The sequence below is a fragment of the Aedes albopictus genome, chromosome 2 (assembly GCF_035046485.1).
Source record: "Aedes albopictus strain Foshan chromosome 2, AalbF5, whole genome shotgun sequence".
Lineage (NCBI taxonomy): Eukaryota > Metazoa > Arthropoda > Insecta > Diptera > Culicidae > Aedes > Aedes albopictus.
This window is the reverse complement of record NC_085137.1, coordinates 336,230,971-336,245,353: the sequence shown is the minus strand read 5'-3', so window position 1 is coordinate 336,245,353 and position 14,383 is coordinate 336,230,971. Positions and strand designations below refer to the sequence as shown.

The 14,383-nt window shown below is 37.3% G+C and overlaps 1 protein-coding gene across 3 annotated transcripts in view; it reads right to left on the bottom strand.

Annotated features, from left to right (window-relative positions):
• The window catches only part of LOC109431649 (sodium- and chloride-dependent neutral and basic amino acid transporter B(0+)), a 436,299-nt gene that overhangs the window by 294,882 nt on the left and 127,034 nt on the right, over positions 1-14,383 (bottom strand). The window contains exon 2 of one of the 3 annotated variants that reach the window (XM_029874567.2): positions 13,190-13,449. The exons of the other annotated variants lie outside the window; for them this stretch is intronic. The gene's annotated coding sequence lies outside the window, so the exon portion shown is untranslated. The remainder of the gene's footprint in view (positions 1-13,189; positions 13,450-14,383) is intronic. 3 annotated transcript variants of the gene reach the window in all.

The window sequence follows — 14,383 nt, the reverse complement described above, 5'->3', positions numbered from 1 at the left end:
GTATAACAGAAGTCCGGTAGAAATTCCTGAAAGAACTGCAGAAACTGAGAAATCCAAAGGATCCTGAAAGTAATTCCTGAAAAAAAAATTTCAGAACTCCACAAATCCAGAAGCTCCAGAACTAATACGAGGAAGTACTTCTCAAGGAATCTCAAAAGGAGCTTGTGGAGGATTTTTTGTAATCCTGAAAAAAAAACTTACGATTCCAGTAGGAAGAAAAGCTCAAAAGGAAGGAAAAATCTCAAAAGGAACCCCTTGGGGGATCCAAGAATAAAATACTGAATAAAAAATCAATGTAAACTCCAGAAAAAGTTCCGGGAAAAATGCAGTAGACACCTCAAAAACAAACACCTGGAAAAATCTATCAGCCTCCGCAGCTTGAAAGTGGATCTAGCAATCGCTAGAACCAGATCAACAGATGAATCATACACGGAAAAAACCCTTTCCCAAAATCATGAATATGTCTCATAACTTCCCGATATTTTTATGAATTTATGTTATAAATATACACCATGATTGATTATAATTAATGTTTTTATGATTGCTTTCACCATAACGATATGCACCCGTTATTGTTTTGGCTTTCGATGGCCAAAAATGGAAAATATAATCAAATAAGCTGGGATCATGAGAAGCATTCATGAAGCCAAGAATAATTTTCATAATCCTGGATGCAGATTCTGATGCTTTACTACCTGATTCATGAAATTATGGTTTGGTGAGGTGGAACCATGCATAGAATTCATGAAATTGAAAATTACTTTCATGATTCCGTTTTCGTTGTTGCTTCTCAATCAAATTCATATTATTATGATTAAGGGAGATGGAGCCTTGCATACAATTCATGAAATTAAAAATCACTTTTATGATTCCATCGTCGTCGGGTCCAAATGCTTTTAATTAGATAAATAAATAATATCAGCGCCCATTTCTATGATTATGGGGCCTATCCATCATCCTTTTTTCTATGAGCAAGCAGCACTTTTTAGCTGGCCTCTAGTTAGTGAAGATACGTCATGTTCAAATATAAAAGGGAACAACAATGATCGAGCTCACCGGATTATCATATTCAGCTGGTTTTCTACTTTTGTCTCTGGCTGCTGCATCCAATAGGCTAAGGATGCCCTCCAAATCATATCGAATGTTCACAACCCAGACAACCAGTAATCGTATAAGATATTGCATAAGATGATAAAGTGGAGGCCATGTGCATGCATGCCTACATTTAGGCGCATGTAAAATGTACGGATATCGCCTCCACTTCAACATCTTATACGATCATTGGTTGACTAGGTAGTTCACACCCCCAAGTAACACACATGTTATATAAATGTTACGACAGCGCAAGTTTTGGTTGTATAGAAGTTTATTTTACGTAATTTCAACACAATGTTAGAATTACGTAAAATAAACTTCTATACAACCAAAACTTGCGCTGTCGTAACTCTATTATAACATGTGTGTTGCTTGGGCCACTTGCTATCTTCAGTCATCAAACGAAGGATAAATCGAAAAAAACGGAAGAATTACCGAATACCAGCGCGCGATTCTCACTTTGCTTCACCCTCCGTACATAAACTCGGAACTACGACGGATGGCACAAAGCAAACGCGAACTGGACACTGTTTACTTTTTGCGCGTTTACTTTCTTTTAGTCAATCAACTCCCAACAAACTTCCGAATCTTATGGGCACACTGTTTTGATGTTGTTCCATTTTCAAATAAATGCACATTTATTACTCTAACCAAATAATAACATTGCAAAAAAGCAGCTTCAGTTTTTTCCTCATGCCTGTGCTTAACAACCGTGCGAATTATATAATTACAGATGGCAGATAAGTGTAACGCTAAGAAGCGACCATGAATATAACACAGCGTAACAAAAATTAACTTTTGGTTTGTCTCAAGAGCAAACTTATGTGTCTCTGACAGGTTTTGGGCCGCTGAATCCGAATCCGGGCTCAGATTTGCTCCAACACGTCAAAATTTCGAGCTATACCTCAATTTATAGGGCAAAATATGCGATTTTGGGCTTTTTTGACTGCAAGTTATTAAGCATCAAAAGGAAATATTTTTTTTAATCAATCAAAAGGTTAATTGGTCAATTAACATATAAATTAACGACTCATGCAAAATATTTCGTTTTACCAAATCGAATTTGATAGTTTTAAGCGATTTATGTTTGGTGCGATATTTCCCATACAAGTCACCCGCCAAAAGTTGCATACAAGTTTTCATACTAACATAAAATGCTTAAATCTATCAAATTTGATTAGGTTAAACGAAATACTTTGCATGAGTCGTTAATTTAGATGTTAATTGACCAATTAACCTTTTGATTGCTTAAAACAAATACTTCCATGCTTAATGGCTTGCAGTCAAAAAAGCCCAAAATCGCATATTTTGCCCTATAAATTGAGGTATAGCTCAAAATTGTGACGTGTTGGAGCAAATCTGAGCCCGGATTCGGATTCAGCGGCCCAAAATCCTTCGGAGACACATAAGTTTGCTCCTGAGACAAAAAAATGTTGAGCTGTGTAATTTATGAAAATGCTTGTTTCTATTCATGATTCTAGTCAACTCGTTCATGATATTATGAATCATAATTATGATATTATATCTTGGTAGACATCATAAGAACATGATTTTTTTATTCATGATGAGGAGAATGGATTTTTTTGTGTATATAAGTAAACATTAGCATGGATTCGTATACTGGTTTGTTGATTGTGAGGTATATCCCTCACCTCTCGGCTATTTCACCGAGTTAGAAGGTAGATGATAAATATGGGGCCGTTCATAAACCACGTAGACTTATTTGAGGGAGGGAGGTCCGGCCAAAGCCTACGCTCCATACAAATTTTAAATTTTGGTATGGACAAAAGTCTACGAGGAGGAAGGGGGTTTAAGATGGCCAAAATTTGGTCTACGTTGTTTATGAACAGCCCTTATGATACTTCTTCTAGGTATCTACCACGGTGTGTTATGGCACAAATTTCCCAAATGGAGGATAACGTGCCTCTGGATCCGGCCTTCTGATACCTCATACCTGATGGTGAGTGTGATGAATGTTGGAAAACGACTGAAATTACGTTCAAAAATGGATACATCGCAAGAAGTTACGCGCATGGATATTACAAAATTATTTGCTGTGTAAGGCATGATTGATGCAATCCTCCAAATGGTCGAGAGCTCTCCTGGCTATGTCCTTGCGACATATAGGCACGGGGAGTGATGGTAAGATGGATGCTTACTTAAGGGAGTAACAGAAACCTCTGTCACCCTCATGTACATCTCAAGAAATTAGGTGTTATTATTGTTAGAGTGAGGGTCACAGGATTGGCCAACGCTCATGCATAAAAGATTCGAAGCGTATGGAATCAAGCAAGTTCTCTGGGAGAACTAAGTGGACGGAAGTTTCCGGAAAGTGACCTATGTGACATAAAATACATGTTTCCTATTTCCCATCGAAAAACAAATAAATCTAAAAATACGTCGAATCACGTTGAATCCTAACTATAATAGAGCCGTACGATAGGTACTGAGATTCAAAAATAATTTCCCACAACGAAACAAACGTGCACAAAAAGAGCAATTGAGTTTGCTCGTAAAGTCATCGTTGGTCAAACGTACCACATTATCTCATTCACGACTCAGCTTATCGAAACATCTCAAACTACTCTTTCGAAAGCTTCCTAATCAGCACATATTTTTATCTAAAATGTCAACCATTATTCAACCAAAAAGCCCACAATACAGACGTCAGTACCTGTAAGTTCCCACAGTTACGGAACCCAACACATCTAACCGCTGAGGCTGCAATTGGAAAACAATAAACCTTAAATCTAACACAATGAACCCACCGGCGGCATACCCGAGCAAAGCTTGACAGCAAATTGAAAACTAATTTTGATGTTGTGATATTGCAAATTATGATAACTCAGGTTGTTGTCATTGTGGTCGTTTTAACGGTTAAAACATCAAAAATGAGAGCAGAAAAATGTTTCCGTAACAGCAAGTTGAAAACAATTCCTGCCATCAGTGATATCAAATTGATAACTGTTTTTGCTATCAGTGCAAAAAATGGAAAAATCGTTAAATGTATAGTTTTTCGAATGATATGCAAACTTATATGCAATATGTTAATTGCACTGATGCTATAGCATTAGTTGTGTTATACAAGATCGCCTAGAAGTTTTAAAATTACCTCAAATCAGAATTTGAAATCAAATTGAATCAAGACAATCTGATATCAAAATGTGATATTAATTTGCTGCTGATTACAAATCGTGTTTTCGATTTGCTATCATTTTGTTGTTAGACTTTGCTCGGGTAAAGTGACTCTTCAGTTTTACAACTCCGTACTCAACAAGCGAGCGCAGTTTTACTAGCATACGTGTGTCGTAGAGCTGCATTCTCGACATACTTTTAGAGATCGCTTTGTTTTCTCAGCCACCCATCTGAAAGCAATTGCTTCCACTCACATCCCTTAGCAAGAATCCTTTTCCAATTTAATTAAACTTTGTTGTTCGTCAACTCGCACACCTACTTTTGGGGTCACCCGCCCCCCGCAGGGTTGCACTTCTGAACACACAGTCTGCTGGCATGCGTTGCACAAATTGCTCTTTGACTTACAAATATATTTGCGTACACATTGCTCGCCACACTTAAATTGCATTATTGTACGTTTGTACCTAGGTACGAACAAACGAACGAACGAACGTCTAATTGCATCTTCTTTCATCACCTCTCGTCGCAAGTTCACACATCTAATGCAGAGTTAGTAGCAGCAGCAGCAACAACAACTTCGCATGGCATCCCATTTGCTTGGTTTTGCTTGGTGGCTATAATTTCAGACGATTGCTAGACAGATAGTACAGGTGGAGACCTAGTGAACGCCTCCCCGTGGTGAACAAAGTGCCTTCTAAGTGTATTTTCCCATGGGTCTTTTGCTGTGTATTTCCAATTTTGGCACGTGTTGTTCAGACATGGCTGTAAGTAGGAAAGTGTCTTCCTCTTAGTTAATTGCTAAAGCTTGCGACATCAACTCTGTTATTTATTTGGACGATAATCGCAGCCTGCAGTTTATATAGTGCTTTATGCAACAAGTCACATAATGTTAATATGTTCAGGATAATTCGTACATTTATCCAACAAGGCTTGCTTATTCGAATGAGTGTAATCAGTTTTGTACCTTTTATCTCCACACTCTTTCAATTAAAAGACCCTAATTAATCAACCTAGCGGTGATGGTGCCTTTCTCTAGCCTTCGGGACCCCATCTCATTAAAACTCAACTGACATGTTGATGAATATCACACTTTCATCTGTTAAAAAACTCCATTGAATGACACCAGAAATCATATCGTTTATCTGACTTTTGATTTTTCAGCCTTAACTACATCATTAATTTAGAACGCCATCTTGGTTATGGGGATTTTTTTTATCGTACAAATTGGTACGAACCCTAACTGTGAAAAAAATTTCATTAAATTGTGAGAACCTGAATTTAATGATTTGTTTTTCACAGGTAGGGTTCACTCACATATGTATGAACAAAAACTAAATTGAAAAAATCAGGGTCGCCTAGTTTTCCGGAAAAGACCAGTGGAAAACAAACATTTTTCCACGGACACTACCTACTATGAAAAATCATAACTCAAGATCGAAGCATCGTAGATATATTTTTATTTGTGAAATCATAAGCAAATTGTCTCAGCAATTGAAAACAAATGCAAAATGAAAATTGTTTTCCACAAAATTGTCCACAGTTGAGGAAAATCGGTTGGGAAAGTCGGAAACACTGTTCACGAAGTCCGTAAAAATTCACAAAAAAATATTTTGGGAAGGTAATTTTATAAGCTATATTCTGTGAAATTTTCAAGATGGGTTATTCTCGCTGAGACCGGCCCACTATTCACACCTTGTCTTCGCAAATGTTTAAGGTGCCGATTTTCTGAAAGTCTTCGCTAAGAAGTAAGGAAAATGCATTTGGTTACTCAAATTGATGGACCCCCCGTTAGTTAGAGTCACAACAAATTTTGCAGACCCCTCGATTTTGGTCAAATGGTGACTCATTTAAACCGATTTAACTCGAAAGTTTCTCCAAAACCCACCTCAAAACGAATTGTTGTTGAAACAAGGAAAGTTAGAGCTACTATTTACAATAATAAAAAGTTGGGTCGGCTATATTGATTTTGACCGCCATTTAGGATGAACCAAAACAATTTTTTCACCGTGATGGCAACCACCGATTTTCAAAATTTTTGCATCATTTAAAAGCTGCGACATTTCAACACAACATATCAAAAAATAGAGATGTCTTATACCCATAACTCAAATAAACAGGCACCACCTTGAATTTTGAATCGCCATCTTGGATTTTAAACCACCATCTTGGATACTATTGTTTTTTGGATTGCCATTTTTGGACTCCACGCATCTTCACTATACCAAATATACCCATATTGATTGATAACTATATGCTTAAACTTCTTTAAACAGTCGCCATCTTGGGTTTCATGTCGTCGCCATTTTGAATATTCTGGTCGCCATTTTTTAACTCCGGACATCTTCCTCGTACCAAATATGCTAATATTGCATGATTTTAAAGCCATCATTAATTATGAGTCGCCATTTTTTGACTCCATACATATTCCCCATTCCAAATATACCCATTTTGCTGGGTTCAGAGCCTAAAGATCTTAATACAGTGGGGACTTATATTTGTCAGCCCCCGATATTGTCAACCCCCGATTATGTCTTCCTTCGATTTTGTCAGCCAGCAAAAATTAAAAATTTGATGGTATCTCATCAGATCAAAGCTTTTTAGGTCCCATTTCATGACCCAAATAACTGTGCAAAATTTGGGCACGATCGGTTTTGTCCACGTATTTGAAGTTTGTATGGGATTTTACAAGGAATAACATACTTTTTCGCATTTCTCTCATGAGAAGCTTGAATTTTTCTAAAACCATGGTACTTCTTGTAAGAAAACATAGCCTAAGGTGTCCTGAAAAACTTTGTCGAAGACCACGAAGTGATCTGATGCTTATGAAAAAAATGATAGCGTTGGCACTGCTTGCCGAAACAGCGTGATTTTGTTGCTATTGTTATTCCTTTACATGTTAAAACTTAAACACATGCATGCAATTGGTTAAATATAACTTTTTCTACCAGCATCGGATCGCTTTGCGGTCTTCAATAAAGTTTTTCGGAACATCTTAGGCCATTAGTTTACATTGTTGGTTAAAAAGTTTCAGACAATTTTTTTCAACTCATGACAAAAATTCAAAAAAATGTGTTTTCTCATACAAAATCCCATACAAATTTTAGTTGCAATGCGCAAAGTGTAGATGCAACCGATTGTGCTCTAATTTTGCACAGATACACAGGACCCGAAATGGAACCAAAAAAAGATTTGATCTGAGAAAACGATTCCGATGACCCACGCTAATAAGTGTATGTCTTCTTGGCGTAACGTTCAAACTGGCACTCAGCCTGCTCCTCAGCTTGTATTTTATGAGAACTTTCACAATTATTAACTGAGATCCCTCACTGCCAATGGCTATTTATCCGCACAAATATATAATTATAAAAAATGGATATTTTGCATATGTATATCGTATGGTAGTCAGGAAGATTTTATACACAAGGTATTAAAGGAAATTTACATTATGAAACGTTTCTGGGCTAACTGGGAATCGAACCCGCCACCTTCATCACAGTTTTGCTGATAACACGTGCACTTACTACATCGGCTATATGGGCTTATATACTATTTTTCTTAATTTCCTCCGGAACAGCAAAAAAACAATAAAAGCTGCTTGTTGTTGTAATTACAAGACTGTAAATTTACTTCTTCTCTCCGGTATCTCTGGGATTCCTCTTGATTTACTTTTTGGGATTGCTCCAAAAATTTATTATGAGATTTATGTTGTAGATTTCCTGCTCTGACTGCTTCAGGAATTGCTGTTGGGATTCATCCAGGGGTGTATCCATTAGAAACCCTTAAGGAATTCGAGGTGGGATTCCTCCTGAAATTGTTGCTGCGATTTCTTCAAGAATGTTTGCTACATTTCTTGTAGGTATTTTTGCTGGTGTATCTGCAAAGGTTTCGCCGGAAATTCTTCCAGAAATTCTTCCCAGAATTCTATAATGATCCATTCAGATGTTTCTATTTAAGATTGCTCCAGAAATTCTTACTGGTTTTCCTGCAGGACTTCGTCCAGTAATTTCTACAGGAACCCCTCTAGTGATGTATTCAGAGATTTCTGTAGCTATTTCTGCGAAAGTTCTTATCTGAATTTCGTGATTTTATCAATGAATAAATCTACAGATGGCACAAATTTTCCAAATGGAGGAGAATGTGCCCCTGGAGCCGACATAGAGATGAATAAATCTTGCAATTTTCCTAAGGATTATTTCAATAATTCATCTTAGGATTCCTTCAGGGATACTTCTAGGGATTACTTATAATGCTTCTCAAATAATGCCTGTAGTTATTACTCATTACCTCTAGAGATTTCACTACGATTTCTTTATTAAATTTCCTTATTCAGCATCCCCTTCTTCGGGGGTTCCCCTCCGAGGGTTTCATCCGGAGGTCCTGTAAAGGTTTTTGCAGAAATTACTTACAGGATCCCTTAACAGCCATGAGGATTACGTGCCGTAATTCCTCGGGTAATTTCTCCAGGAATTTCCCCAAAAATTTCATCAGAGATTTGTTAGAGATTAGGCTTTGGAAATTAAAGTGGAAAGACAGCGGAAACGTAGCCAATTCAGGTAGTATGAGTTATGACATACTTGTCAATCAGATGTTCGCTCATTTTCATTCGTTGACAGCTAAAGCTAAAAGTTTTTATTTAAGCTGTGCTTACCAGTTTTGCTTCCGCTGCCGTCAGTTGTCTTCTGTAGACACTGCACAGACTGAACATTACTAACACGAGACAACGGACATAACACATAACACCCACTGGCCCAATGAAGAATTTTTCGTTTGACGAAAGGTTTTGCCTGACTGAAGCGCTGAAGGCTGTGTTTCAGTGGGGATGTTATGACAAAGGAAGAAGAAGTAAAATATTTGACAGCTCTGATAAAAAACAGCCAAAGCACTGAATGTTCACTTAAAAATCCCATTTTTCTTCTGTGCCCTTAATACCCACTCAAATTTTTTACCACACAGCAGATCCTCCCCACCTATCCTCGTAACCCTTCACACGCTGCGCTGCTACTGTATCTAACGAGCTCAGAACAATTTTTTATGAATAAAAAAAATGATTTAAAAAAATGTCCCGCTTTTGTCAGGTGTCCGATTTTGTCAGCCCAAAATGCTACCAGGGGTTGACAAAATCGGGTCCTTACGGAACAGCTGCAATCTTGAAATTTGAGCTTCCATCTTGGATTTTAGACCGCCATCTTCGATATTAGGATACCATTTTTGAGCACCAGACATGTTCCCTATACCAAATATACCCAAATCGCATTCTTGGATATTTTGGTCGCTATTTTTGGACTCCAGACAACTTCCCAATACTAAATATACCCAAATTACTTGGTTTTAAAGCCTAAAACTCCAATAAACAGCCGTCAGCTTGAATTGTGGGCCGCCATCTTGGATTTTAGATCACCATCTTGCATATTCTGGTCACCATTTTTGGACTTTAAAACCTAAAATTCTATTGAACAGCAGCCATCTTGAATTTTGAGACGCTATCTTGAATATTCGGCCGCCATTTTGAATTTTGGGCCGACATTGTGAAATGTATGGTCCAGGGTGTTGATTTTCGCTCAAAACTCGTCAACCATGCTGAAGGTAACACATATCGGCGCAGTTTGATGTGTCGTATGATGAGGCTTGGTTCAGTTTAATATAGAGCCAGTTCTACCGGCGCTGGTTTGGATCACTAAAATGGTCATAACTCCGGAACGCCTTGACTGATTCGCCTATTTTTAATAGCAAACAATGCGGTAAAACTCCGGTTCGACTCGTGCTGAAAACCGAAGAATCGGCCAACGGGAAGTGCCTTAAAAGTGAGTGTCCTCTTTTGAACACAGACATACATACACACATACATTCACACATACATCACCTCAATTCATCATACTGGTTTGATCCTCTGAGCCTTCTATCAAAAAAATCGTTTTTTGAGTGAACATCCCTTTCGGGACGGAGCGCAAAAAAGCGAAATCTCCAAACAACTTTGGCTCAAAAAAATATATTAAACTGTTATTGATCAACAGCACAATTGTGCTGGTTCGTCGCGAAAGTGATATAGCCTTTCAGTACAAATTGGTGCACGAGAATGGCAAAAATATATAAGTATTTTTATTGTTTTTGAAGTCTCAGTCTCTGCATTTTTTCCACAAAATTTTCATTTAACATATTGTAAGTTTCCGTAGAGTTGTAGCTTATTAAAAAAAACCTTACTAGCCTGACCAAACCAGTTCACGTTTCGTAATCTTTTGTAATTCCATCTTGGCACACCTATGCTATCTATATTCACGGTACCCAGAGCAAGCAATAACTTCATTATGCTTACACGTCTAAATTTTGCTCAATGAATGCTTGTTAGAAATAATTAAACACTAAGCACTCGTGTCTTGTAGGTACACATAAAAAATGATGGCAGTTACCTTCTACTTCTCGATAGTTCTTTGGAAGCTGTGATGTTCTATGCCATAGCAAACGCTTCGAATCTCATTCATTGCGCATCAGCAGCAGCAATAGCAGAAAGCAGCAGCACCCTTTGAGAGGCAAATTTATGAGACGACTGGTGGAAACCCGTCTAACGCCCACAATCGGTGCTGCAAGGTGGTTCTAAGAAATACAAAAGTTCGAATAAAGCAGCTATATTGTAAGGAAAACCATTAATCAGTAGGTCGGCTCCAGAGGCACGTCCTCCTTCATTTAGACATTGAACAATGTACATGTATAGGTTGCAGGAAAAATAATCAATGAAATTGAAAATTCATAAAAATAAATAATCATATATTGAGAAAGGTTATTTTTCCAGGCAGCATGTCTGTCTTTAGAAAGTATGATTAATACACTAATTTAAATAAACTTTTAACGAAAAAGGTACAATGCAATTCGACTACCATTAGTTTACGACAGATTTCAAGTACATATTTCAATAACAAAAACGCCAAAATATTGTCTTATTCTAATCCAGGGGTTTTCAGGCATTTCGGCTCGCGGTGCACTTTTTGGAAATAAATCGCTCCACGGTGCAAAAGTTCATTATTGTTAAAAAAAAAAACAATTATAAATTCGTCAAAAAGCTGTCGTATTTTTCACAGCATTTCCAAGGTGCATACACTCGTCATCATTTTTTTTCCACAAATTATGGCACTGTGTTACGTTTTTCATCACTTATCGGAGCGTAGTGAAGTGACATAGTTATTCGACTTCGAATATTTCTTGCTATGAATGTTTCTGAAAACTTACAGACAAGATCTTTATAAACGCTGAATGAAATCTTGAGCTGAATTAGTAGTATTTTTTTTCAAGAACCTAGGGGAAGTCCTTTGAAGACTACCCGGGCAGAAAAGAATTACAAAACAATTGCAAGTTTTACCATTCAAAAAGAATTACTGAATGGTAAAATTTGTCATTGGTTTGTTTGAAATAAGTGACAAAAGGGCAAAAATAATAACTGACATTGCTCGATAAAATAACTAAAGAATGTCGAATTTTGACATTACAATGGCAAACCAAGAACAAAAAAATTAAGATTAAGAATTGCAAAATATACTATTATTGAGTTATTGAAAATAGAACAATATCAAAATTAGTTATTCCCTTGTCATCCAAAAGAATGGTATATTAAGTTGTTTATTCCAATAACAAAATGAAAACTTATAAGTTGTTTGGATGGAAAGTAATTGCAAACAAATATCAAAATTTACCATTAGAATAACCAAAATTCAAATTTTGTCATTATGTTGTTCTTGATAAGTGCCAAAACTGCGAGTTCATAAAACTCGCAAAAAGTCAACAATATCTCACCAATTGCAAAATTTGTTATGATAGCAAAATAAGACATTCAGTAGTTATTCTTCCAAATTTTAAAATGACAAGCGAATGGCATATTTTGATATGATATCATATTATGCTATTCACATGTTGTTTTAAGCTCTTCATGAAGCACTCATGAATGACAAAATAAGTTATGATAATAAAATTTGTTATTCTTTTGTTTTTGGTTTGCCATTCACCTCTACCCGGGTACTGTGTTATTTCTAGACGGTTTTTGCTGGATCCGAGTTTAACTTGCCGGATGGAATAATGGAAATTTTATTCTCAATCCCTTGAAGCACCTTCCAATAGTCCAGTTGTTCTAATTAATTCGAATTATTTTTCATGAAATAGGTAATAAATTTAAATTTAAATTTGAATATGCAAGACTTTTCCGAAGTGCTGCGGTGCACTTGCCATGGCTTCGCGGTGCACCAAGTGCACCGCGGTGCACGATCTGAAAACCGCTGTTCTAATCAATTGCACGGTGGAATACAGTTATCCCCAAACTATTCATCTTTACATATTGTCGTCGCGGTTGAAACACGAAGTTTCCCCACACCCGACAATCGAATTTTCACAAAATCTATACGAGAAACCTAACGTCGGACGTAGTGCGCTGGACAGCGGACCTGATCCTCTATCCAGCGCACTGTGCCCGACGTACGTCCGACACACGGTTTAGGAGAAACATCGATTTTCGCGTGTCAAAAATTCCGATTTTCAATTGCACGAACAATATTACTTCATTAATGTTGAAGAAGTCGTCATTGATATAATCGTCATCATTGAGCATTGAAAACGTATTCTCTGTATTGTGAATGAAGAATGGAGTACAGAGAATGTATGTTCAATGCAAACCTTTCAGCTTTGAACGAGAAAACTGCATTTCAATTTTCAATGATGACGATTATGTACAATCAATGACGACTTCTTCAACCTTAAGACCACTACGCCCTTCCATCGCATGGGATAGTATTGTTCACCCTTATCTATGTCAGTGAATGCCTCACAGCATCCAAATTGATCATTCAACACTACGCGTCTACTGCATCTCAAACCCCTTAGCGCAATGATGGTCGCTTCATTCGACGCAAAGATGATGCTGCAAATCCAGCAAGCAGGCACATTATTGTCTTGCCTCCGCTTATATACCTAGTTGGTGGCTTACGCAGATTATGATGACGACGACCACCACCGCCGTTGTCCGGGGGCTAGTGACCACCAGCAGTAGCCAGCCAGCAAGTGACGCGAAGGTCGAAAGGTAGCGGAATCGAACAGTTAAGAGTGATGGGAACCGGCTGCTCTTTTACTACACACAGACACTTGACTTGACTTGGCAGAAGTTCCCCCACACCGGATCATAATTTGTCAGTTGAGCTTGAGCACAAGACGTCGTAAAGATGCGGGGTGCTATTCGCGAGATGACATCTGCAAAAAAAGGATAAGAAAAACGGCATAGAATTAATTGAGAGTTGGGCTTTCAAGGGTTGTGTCATAAAAATGTTCTTTGAAATTGCGTGAGAGTGGAATTTCATGTTCATGATTTTGTGGCTTGATAACGACGACTAATTTTGGTCAAAGTAGATGAGGTAATTAGCATGATTGCCCATAAAAGTCGGTTTGTTATGGGTTTTTGACAATCTGGCAAATGATATGCACAAATATTACGCAGTTTTCACAACTAATGAAACAATTACAAAGTGGTTTAAAATTGATTGGCAAAGCAATATATTGACAGAGTAAGAGCACCATATGAAGGTGTAGGTGGAAGAATCCAGAAACTCCAACAGAACTTCCTTCGGGAATTCAATCAATGTTGAATGTGGAATGATTTGGAAAGGATTTCTTATTTAAAGCGCTTTCCGGTGAATATATATCGTTATTATTGCGGAATTTGTTTGGAGTTTGTCCACAGACTCGTAGTTTGGAAACCGTTGTTTATAAAACTTAGTCAACTATACTACAAGTTCAGAACATGATACAAACAGCAAGTTGAATAAGACTAAAAATAGTATTATCAGTATTATAATAGCAGTTATCACTGATGGTAAAGCAGTGATAGTATACCTTTGAAAATCCTGGAAATTACCAGAACTATCATTACAAAATAACTATGGAAATTAAAAAATTGAATTGAAACATGCAAAATTTCGTTGAGTAATAGTTAATTCTAAAAAAAAGAACCGTGATCACATGAACTATTCCGGAGGTTTCTTTACAGATTCGATTGGGGAATTGTTTGCGAATCTAAACAGAATTCTTCCGGAACTCGTCCAGGATTCTTCATTGTATTTCTTTGAGTACTCCTCAAAATTTCATTCATCTCCAAATTTCATTCCCGTTTCCTTTTGGAAGCCCATCT